Source organism: Phaeoacremonium minimum (genome assembly GCF_000392275.1).
Source record: "Phaeoacremonium minimum UCRPA7 unplaced genomic scaffold PA7_03_scaffold_420, whole genome shotgun sequence".
NCBI classification, from domain to species: domain Eukaryota; kingdom Fungi; phylum Ascomycota; class Sordariomycetes; order Togniniales; family Togniniaceae; genus Phaeoacremonium; species Phaeoacremonium minimum.
In genome coordinates, this window is record NW_006921322.1 from 130453 (window position 1) to 141234 (window position 10782).

A 10782-nucleotide genomic window follows, 5' to 3' on the forward strand; every position below is an offset into this window, starting at 1 on the left:
TTGTCCTCCTACGGTTAGCCTGGTATGTGCGTATCCCCTGGAAGGTACCTAAGTAGGTACCTTCGTACCCTCTTAGGTTACCCTCTTTCTGCGCGCAGTGGGTGGCTCATACCGTCCACTAACGGGGACGGTACCGTACAGCATTCGTACAGTACAGAAATACCTTACCTCTTCTCGAGTTGCGGATGTAGTCTTTGGGCAGATAGACCTTCCTACTTTTTCTCATAACCTAACACCACCTGCGCATACCGCTTACATCACAATCCAGAGGCCGATTCTTGGGAACCTCATCTGGGCATCCTACCTATAGGTAGTACGTATCTCTGCGTTTTGTTCCGCCTCCAACTTCCTTCTAAACACAAAAGTACCCCCGCTAACAGCCTGCGGGGTTGCTTGGGTGGCAGTTGGCACAATAACGTTAAGTGGCGATAAGGCAGTACTCTCTCTTCTCACTTTGCCCGTTCCCCCGTCTGGCCGAAGCATCACACGAAAGGGCTCCCTAGTGAAACGGACCGGCTGTATTGAAAACTGGGGCAGCCAGCAGAAAGATACCAATCGCTGCTGCTGTTTGAGTGAATTAGCGCAGCGACGGTGCAGTACTTGCAGTAGGCTGGGACAGGCGGGCAGGCTTAGGGCGTCGCTCCGACGTTCAATGAGGCCTTCCGTCATAGTCGTTCGGTTTCGCTGATGTCAAGATTCCTGCGCGGCCTGTGGTTGGCTAGAAACAGGGCGGACTCGCCTGGCAGTGCCCCCCCGGAGCCCCCCTCCTCCTACGCAATAATGGGAGGGGAGGTCTGGACAGGCACGACGCCTGCTAATGTGAAGTCATTGGGCGTTTCTGGTTGTTACGCCGTAGCGCACACACGCTGCAATATAGCGCCCCACCATGCCACCGCACGCTGGAAGCACGCCACACCAAGCACGCTGGTGCTGCGAGGGTCGCCAGAGACTGACATCAGTGTGCTGGATTGTGTTTCCGTACTCCCGTGCCGCTACTATTGTAGGGCTATAGTTGGCACGCTGAGGTACTGCAGCACGGTAATGTGCCAATGTGCAGTGTGCATTGCGATACAGCAGAATACAGGTATTTCCAAGGCAGGCGTATTGCAAATGGGAAAGGATTTTCCGAGCACACATCAGTTCTCGCTTTGCTGCATCCATCTTTCCCCCAACGAAACGTCAAGTGCATGCATGAAAGTCGCAGGAATACATTTGGGAAGGTACCTACTTTCTTGCGTCGGCTTGGCGGCCGGACGGCAGGAAGGACCCGGGGGACATTGAGACATTGAGGTGTTGGTAATGTGTAATGTTGTTATCGTGCCTTCCTTTGTCAGTAGAGTAGTGCCCCATATTCTTCCTTTCAACTCGTCTAGTAGACATGTTGCAAAAGGCAGTAGCGTAGGTGTGGTGCCTTGGCGAGTCCACCCCGAAAATACAGTGCGGAATCCGCAACATGTGGCAAGCCGCATGAACGAAATTTCTTGCTGGGCCGCTGTCATAGGCCGCTTGGGGGGACGGAACGCCCGTGTCCATTGTCGTTCACTGTATCATACTGTGTAACAGGCTCGGTTACTGCAGTTTACTGACTCACTCACTCGCACCAGTGCCCAGCTCAGCCCAGGCATACCTAACGTTATGCCTCCCTCGCTCCTTCCCGCGCAATGGACGCTGGAAATGGCCCAGGTTGCTTACTCGGGAAGGCAGGTACTGTACATACCTCGAGAGCCTTCTGTCAAATTTGATACCGCCTCGCTTACACCTGATGCTCTGTAATGCCATTCTCGCGCGCCGTCGGTAGCATATCACCTGCATCCTGCACTCTGCGTGCTTATATTGATTGCCTGCCGATTTCATCCCGCGGTGAGATATCAGAAGTTGCCTTCACCTGCAAAATCTGCCGGGTGTGGGCTGTCACGTCGCCTGTACGAGTCACCCCAGATCATCGCTGAGAGACATTGAGGGTCGGGTCTTTTAGGGGGCTGCTTGAGGGGTTGAGGGGATGCATTTGGGGACCACCCCACCATGTACCGGTATCTCACTGATGCATAGAAGTTCCGGGCTGGTGGAGAGATGTGCCTACTTGCAAAACACCGGCCCAGGCTGCTCAGCATCATCCTAGTGGTCCAGAATTTGTTCGCTCTTCTCGAGGACGAGCTCAGTCTGAACAAAAACATTCCACTTCACCAGGTTCCCTTGGAGCGGTTGTTACCACTGTTCGGCAGTTCATAGATCTCGAGTTGTGGTGGTAATCTTTGAGATGATAGCGATCGGGTCGCTACCTTACACCTGAAGTCAAAGGGGCTTGCACCAGAGTCCTTACACATAGGTAGGTAGCTCTTAGGTGCAGATGGTGCACACTCTCTCAACGGCAGGCACGACCTAGGTAATACAGTGCAAAGACCAGCAGTACTGTACAAAGAGTACTGACGTTTGTTAATGAAGGGTGCAGGCGTTATTATACAGTAAACCGGTCGCTCCTCCCCTTCTTGTTGGTGAAACGCACTATCGTCTGGGTCTGGGTCGTGCACCAAGCATATCCAGGCAGTAAAGTGATGTTGCCTCCTTCCCTAACTTCACCTAGAAGAGACGGGGGGGCACTCCTCACGTCTCTCAACAATAGCGTCTTGATGATCTCACACTCTTCATCTCAAGCAAGATAACGCAATGTGCGTTCATTCTTCAGGGTTGCCTTTCTGCGTCTCTTTTTTTATGCTCCCATCAACCAAGATAATACACGACTCCAGGTTTCTCCTCTCGCTCCCTTCCGACATGCTTACAGTGCGTTAGACAATTTGGCTCGCTATAGCACTGCCCCGCGGCGTCCGCTGTTAGGGATGCGCTGTCCCGCTGGATATGGCTCTTTTCAATGCCCCTCAGCGTTGACTTATTGCCTTGGGGTTGGATTCAAGTGGGATTCTGCATGCCTGAGAGACCGCAGTCGTCGTCCTCAAACAGCGTCGCGCAACTTGGCTGTCGTCATGGCCCATAATTCCGATATCAAACGCCCCTTGTTGAGCACATTGAGCGTATCTCATGCGCCGCCAGCCCTCCTACTCATTGGGTTTCCGACCGCTCACTGGCCCGTCTGCTGTGGTCCGCGCCGTGTCGTGCATGTTAGTGCACGCCTGGGCAGGGTCCGGCGGCTCAAGCAGCCCACCCCGGCGCACCATCCCTGGCATCTTGGCCAAGGGTCTTCCGCCCTGTTCGCGCACCCAAGGGTCCGCTCTTGGAGATCGCCACGCCGATGACGACAGGGCTCCACAAGATCGCCCTCCCTCCTCGTTGAGGGCACAGAGATAGAGATGCGGATAGTACCTTGTTAGCCGGCCGGAAGAACTCTAGAGACGCAGCAACGCCGTCTTGGCCGTGTACGTCCACACGGCCCGCACTTTGAAGTTTGATTGGCGTGCGCCAACAGCGCGTGGCTGCCATTCCTGAGCGAGGGAAGAGCATGAATTCAATCGGCTATCATTTGTCTTCTCGTCTCAGCGGTGAACCAGAGAAAGAAAGGGTCCAAAGGGTCTTCGCGGGGTCCAGCGACCCCTTCCACAGGCCACCAGCCAAACCTCATCCGGCATGGAGCACCGCATCACCTCTACTGAACTACGGTCATGATATTACATATGCCTCTTTCAATAAGATAACAGAAGAGCCGGTTGTCTCTTGATACGACTGCATCCACCTATGGGAACAGCCCTAGGTGTACATGTACAATGCAACGACAGGTAATGTGTTGGGGCGACGCAAAAGCGTTGTTACGTGGAATTATCGCGCTGTGGGAGACAACTGCAGCGACACTTCGTGCCGCCGACCATTTCACCGGTCATTACGCCGCTTCCGCCGTCTTGCTTCCCGCTCCTGCTCCTTGGGTTTGATCGCACATAACTAGAGCCTCGTCAAACCCTGTGCTACGAATCAGGTCGCTTGCGACTCTTCAATGCACCTTCGGGTTACAATGAGCTTGATCTTGCTTGTGCTCCCCTTCCTATCGGCTACGGCGTCAAGTGGCCCCAACAGCGGTACGGTACAGCATATACACGCCAAGTCAAGTTTGATGGGACAACCCCTGAGAGACACTGTGGTTCTCAAACGTGCTACTGCGGGATATAGCAGCTGCAGCCATCCATCATCCCCTCTCACGATGAATTTCACATGCTCAGAATATTCTCAGGCAAGGGCATGTGGTCACCGCATACTTTCGCGAAATACCGCTCGCCGGTCCCTCTTTGCAGTTCCTTGAGAGAAAGTCCTGGACTTGTACAGCATCCTCCTCCATCAAAGCGGGTGGGAGTAAACCTCCACTTACCTGCGTCTTTCTGCCTGCAGCTTATCTCAGCCAAATGTGACATCCCCCGCTCACATGCTTTGTATTCTGCTCACATGTCTGCCGACAAGCTGCTATCGTCAGACTGAGGAGAATTTCCAAAGAAGTCAGAAAGCCCCTCGTGCTCCCCTGTCGCTCTTGCTCGTGTTTATCTTTGGCCTGAGGAGGTTCAGAGATCTCAGAACACAATCTCATCAATCGTGCAGCGGCTCAATCACTGGGCCTGCTGTACCACCCCAATGCCGCCGGTTGAGGTTACGTTGTGATACTATGACCCCCATCTTGGCGTCATATTGCAGCTGTCTCACGCATCTCTGTGAAAAGGCGGCTGTCTCGTTCATTGGCTCATGAAGGAACACGTTTCTGTTGGCTCTGCACCTCGAGGCTTTAGGGAAATGCAACAACCCTAGCTGAAGCTTGCAACGGAGTGCCGACTGTGTGATACTGCTAGTTCGATAATGAAGGTTAGGGTTCTGCTGGGACTTAGTGAGGCCTCTTGCTGGGTAGACGGCCCGTCTCTGGTAGGCTCTTCCCGTTGCTTCGCCCTTATTCAGAGATCTGCAGCGGGCGACCGCCTGTGGCTTATTTACAATCGAGCCCCATCCTTCAGATGTTACCCTTGACTTATATTCCCCACCGTCACGGTTTCGAAACGGACCGAGAAAGGCCGTCTCCTAGAGCTCACGCTCCTTCGTTTGTCCCTGCCGTTAGGTATCTCCGTTGTAACTTTAGCGGCTTATGTTGACCTTGAACGAAGTCTTTTAGCGGCATAATGCTGCTAGAAATCGACCATTTTACTGGCTGGGCGGTTGTTAACCGACCCGATTCTGCCCGATTACCGTTTCAATTCAACTTAACCGGCGGCAACATACTTACACATGCATACAATCAAATCCTAGCACACTAGACTTTGCGATACGAATTTCCTCGGGTTCGCGACAAAACAAGGACGTAGATTCTGCAAAAGACTAGCTCTCAAATATGCAGGAGACTCTATAAACTACATAGGCTATTACCCCTAGTTTCGGATATCTCTCCAAGAATCACAAGCAACATGTATTTTGTTTATTGTAGACTGCGGCTCGACGCGATCCCTAAAATTGTATTATGTATAATCTCTAGAGAGCTCAAGTGACGATTACCCATCTCTGTTGGTTTTTGCTGTCATGGACAAAATTGATCAAGGCCAGTGGCATTTCTCAACAATTGTATGAACCGGAAACCGTTCTCCACCCGTATTTTATTCGCAAGAGACGAGTGAAAGCCTTATCCACAGACTTCGGGCTCCGACATGCTTCTAAATATTCTCTCATGCTGGCTAAGACACTGTCCATTCTTGGCCGATGTCACGCTGCCGCTGGCGGCACGTTGGGCTCTTTCGACCCCGAGCCGGACGGATATTCGGCACTTAGAGTGAAGGCCGGTTCCTAAAATGCACGGCCGAACTCAAGCGGAAGCGGGGGACGGGTCTGGAATGGCATGACTCTGACTTGTATCCAGGTGCCATGTACAGACTTTACGATTGGACCCCGTATTGAGATCGACAGAATGGTGGTTTGTATGATCTGGGGAAGACTTTCTTCAAGACTGGAGGTGGCTGGGAGAACCTGGGGTGTACTCAACCTCGGGTACACCCGATAATCTGGAGATCAGTGGACCAGGCGGAGCATTTGCTGTGCTTCTACTAACTTTGATTACTACTGATTGCCAGGAAGGTTCGACAGCAAGGAAGCTGGTATTACTCCGCACTTCTACTTAGCTCTGCCAAGTGCCAGGTCAGGCCTATTTGACGCTTCGAATGTATTCTTAGTAGTTTCTATACCCGTTCGTTTCAATTGGGAGCTCTAACTTCAAACGATCGGAATGGAGCCCAGTGGCTGCCTGTTTACAACGTTCTGAGATGAAAAGGCAATCGAGCTGCCACCCAAGAGAAATGCCTACCATACCGTCTGTGCCATAGAATCAAAGAGAATCACCATCTGCTCGCCAGCATTGGTTATCACAGGCTCTTAGGCCATCCAGTAGACAATTGTCAGGTGCGAGATCTAAACGCTGGATTTTTCACTCCATTTGACTTCCACATCTCCCTTGGTTCTCTGTCTAAGAGAGTTCAAAGTCTTTTGAAATGGGAAGCTGACTGTGAGTTCCTGGCACATCATATCTCATATCACTTCTGTGGTACTTCGATTCCTCTTTGAAACCATCAAGTTTCAGCGCCTTTTAAGCTCTAATTAAGGGCAAGAATGAGACGTAAAGAACTTGCCGTTCAATCCAAAGATTCTTCAGCTTAGGGACTGAACAGGAAGATCTCGAGAAGAGCGTGATGACATATCCGACCATGCGCCGCCCCCCGCAGCAGTAGCACCAAACGGGTAATTTTAATTGGGTTTGCGACAGACACAAGCCTAGTCCGAAGTTAGCAGTTGCACAAACATCCACGTAACCTCGTCTAGGCACCATTAGTCTTCATCAACGATAATTATTCTCGAGCAGAACCTAGGTAAAAGAGAAGTCAAACATCGAGATCACGAAGATCAAAATGGCTTCCCAGAACGATCCGCATTATGTGCTTTACGTATTTCCATTCTCTCTTTACTCAATAATGGTCAAGTTTACTCTTGCCCTGGGGAACACCTATTACAAACCAAGCAGGGGCATAGTGGTGGAAAACAGACTTGTGAATCTGCATGAAGACGAGGAGATGACAGAATGGTACCTCAAAATCAATCCAAAGGGGCAGGTGCCGGCTATGACCGCCAATGTCCTACCCTCACCAATGCCCGATAGCTTAGACATGTCCTACCATTTCGTCGAGCATTACTACCCGGGACTTTTGCCTGAAGCCCACCGGCAGCTTATTCAAGATTTATTATCAAAGATACACGATATCGAAGGGTCTTCTCTGACTATCAAAGAGCCTAGAAAGGAGCTCACTATAGAGGTACCCAATCCAGGCTTGGATGAGCTCTTGGCACGTACCGATATATCAAATGAATATCGACGAGCGTTGGAGTACAAGAAAGAATTGTGAGTCGGAATCATGTCCTCACAAAGACATCTCACTAAGACAAGCTCAGCTACAAGTCTGGTCTCGGTATAGCACTAAGGCCCGAAAGTGTTGCACTGGCCAAGAGGCAAGCCAATGATCTGTTTCAAGCGGTATTGTCACAATACAAAGCAAATTCCCAGGGCAGCCTGTGGATATTTGGTGATGCTGTCGGGCCAACAGTTCTTGACGCACATTTTGCATCTTTTGTCGTAAGGATGATTGATGCTAAGCAAGAGGAGCTGGTTCCAGACGAGCTTCTCGACTATGCAAAACGCATCATCATCCTTCCAGAGTGGACGGAGGTAATGCATGGCCGGTCGACGATGTGGAATAAAAGCTATGGTCATGTTCGTGATCTTCAAGACTTTTAATGATCGTGGGTTTTGTGGTGCATGTTAGCTTTCTGTAACATTGTCCAGTTAAGTCATGATAAAATTGAATGGGTCCAATGCAGTCGATATGCAACATCCTTCAAGCTTAAACAGTACCATCAGATCTACGAGTGATCATGCTCTGAGCAGAAAAAACCAGGAATGTACTCGTAAGGATGCTTGGAATTGCTGCGTATCTAGCCATTCAGGTGCTGGTGATTCATGTTTTATGAAGTATGTCATGACACCAGCCAGCCACAGAATCTATATTACAGTTCCTTTTTTTATTTTTTTTTATTTATTTTTTTTTATTTTTTTTAAGGAAGTCATATTTCACTGTTGTGATGTTAATCTTTGCTAATGCTAACTCTCTCATTCGGTATCTCGCGCAAAAATATGAGTGCTTGATGCTTCCTAGCCGGACTCTCGGGATTTCGGTTATCGTAGAGTCTAAGCCAACCCTGAATCATTTCATCCAGCCCGAGCGCAGCACCAGCTAGGATTTGTGAATAAGCAAATGACTACCGACCGTTTTCGACTTCATGCAGCTATTGCGTTCCGGCTCCTGGTAGCATCCATAATAAGACCCCTTAGAACCTTCCACATTGTATCTTTGCTCTCCCATAGCGGCCATATAATGCAAACCAGAGAACTAAACCACACCCACATGAAACTCACTACACACCAGCCAGTAAAGCCTGCTCGTGAGAATCTCCACTCGGTGCCAAAGAGTGTGAATGGGACCAAAATTAGAGCAACAGTCCAATAAATAATGTTGAAACCAGATGCCAAGCGATTAGCTTTGCGAGCTTCCTCCCGATCCATTGGTGCAGTATGCGACGCCTCAAGAAAGTCAACCACTGCATTGCCCGTCGGTACCGCAGTGTCAGGGGTTGGATCAGAGGCTGGCTGTTGTTTCGGCTCTACAGGTGAAGATGAAGAGGCTTCACCTTTCTCCGGATCAACCACACGGTCACTGTCTATCTTGCTGCGAGGCGTGCCCTCATGGGATGCTTCCTCCAAGACACCATCGCGAGGCCCCAAATGATCAGCACGTATACCGTTGATGATCTTGTCTAGCCTCTTCTTAGCCTCTGGATCTCGCTCTGCTTCTATAGCTGCCCATTGGCCAGGGAAGAGGAGCGACAGGACGAACGCCATGACAACGCCGGTGCCACAAGCCGTGAGATTCCCAGCTACGGCATTGGTGACATCACCGGTTGTCTCGACATTAATACTGCCGCTTCGTGCCTTAGTAACAACGAACCAAACAACCAGCCCCAAAGCTGTTCCAATCCAGGGAGCGACAAGTGCAGCGACCGTGGACATTGGTTCCCATAGAAGAATGAGCCCAACAGGTATTGACGCACCACCGACAATCGTCCCAAGCACCGTCAAAACCCAAGTAAGGTTTATAGACACAGCGTTGAGTATACAGCAGAAAGCCGCCAACACGACCGCGTAGATGATGATTCCGTAATGTGACATTCTGACAAGCTGATTAGACGTTGCAGTTGGTTTGATATAGGTCTTGTAAACATCGAATGTGATTAGTGATGAGACAGCAATAAGCTCAGCACTAGTAGCGCTGGTCACGGCCATGAAAAGCAATAGCAACATCAGACCAGCACCACCCTTTCCTAGTAGAGCAATCGCAACCGCGGGAGCTGAGAGACCAGCTCCATTTTGTGCTGCAGACAATGGATTGGGATAAGTAGGGAAGGAGGGATCACTGGTAAGCGCTGCGCATCCCAGTCCCATGGCTGTGGCGAATCCGAATGGAATTCCATACCTAATTGAGAATTAGTAACCGCCTTTTGAGGAGAGCGAAGGAGTATGTGAAGGTCGTGCTGGAGCAGCCTTAGAAGGAAGTCCCTGGACTGGGGTCGTGTTTTTGTTTTCAGCTATCTATACGGGATATATTAAATTGAGCTTACCACGCCATACCGCCGAATAGATAGGCTTTTACTGATGTTTCCGGGCGAGAGGCAATTGCTCGCTGCCAATATGCTTGATCAAGCCACACATTTGAGAAACCAGCGACTAATAAGTCAATGGCAAAGACAAGTCCATCATTGCTTTTAAAAGTCAGATAACTTCCGCCATGGGCATTGCCAGATATGGGCATGTTCTTGCTGGCTTCTTGTAGCATGTCGTAAAACTTGTCAATACTGCCAACCGTAGCATTTGTTGCATACATGCTGAAGCAGAAGACAAATATCGCTATGAAGAGAATGACTGTGTGTGCATAGTCAGCGATGAAGGTAGAACGCAGACCACCAGCAATAACATAAGCCCCAACTACCAATGGTATCAGGAAGCACGCTCCGTATACATTAACACCGGAGAGCGCGCCGACAACTTGGCTACCTCCCAGCACTAGACAAGCACCCACAAGAAGGTTGGTAGCCCATCCGAAGAAGAGGTAAGTGACGTGGGCTAATCGTCCGTGTCTGGCCAATATGATCTCAGGAAAGGTATGAGCACCAGGGGCATTGGTCTTGATTTTGATTGCAATGAGAGAGAAGAGTAGGATCTGAGAGCTCCCCATTGCGCCATACCACATCGGTCCGCAGATCTGTCAGGCTGTCAGCCCTCTTGCATGTTACAGGTGATTCAAATTGAAAATACTTACCCCATATGAGTACGCGAAGGTGCTTGATGTGAGCAGAGTTGAACTCCATGTCCACGAGCTAACGATGCCTGCAGCAATGAGACCAGGTTTGACGCTTCTAGATGCGGTGTTGAACTCTTCAGCTTGGCGAGTAGAATACGTGGTATATTTATTCTGTAAGTACGTAATAGCAAGCCTGTGAATATTGATTAGTGTTGACGTTCTCGTGCCCCAGCCTATTCACTGACATTAAAATTGCGAAAAACGCCCCAATACCAACAACAATTCCGTATCCCACGCCCTGATCAAGGACCTTAATCCCATCACTTCCAGCCATGCTCAGTTATGATATGCAGTCACAGATATAGGTAATACTCTTTTCCCCAAAAGCTGTCTTGCTAGCATGCGTGGACGACAACAGTTG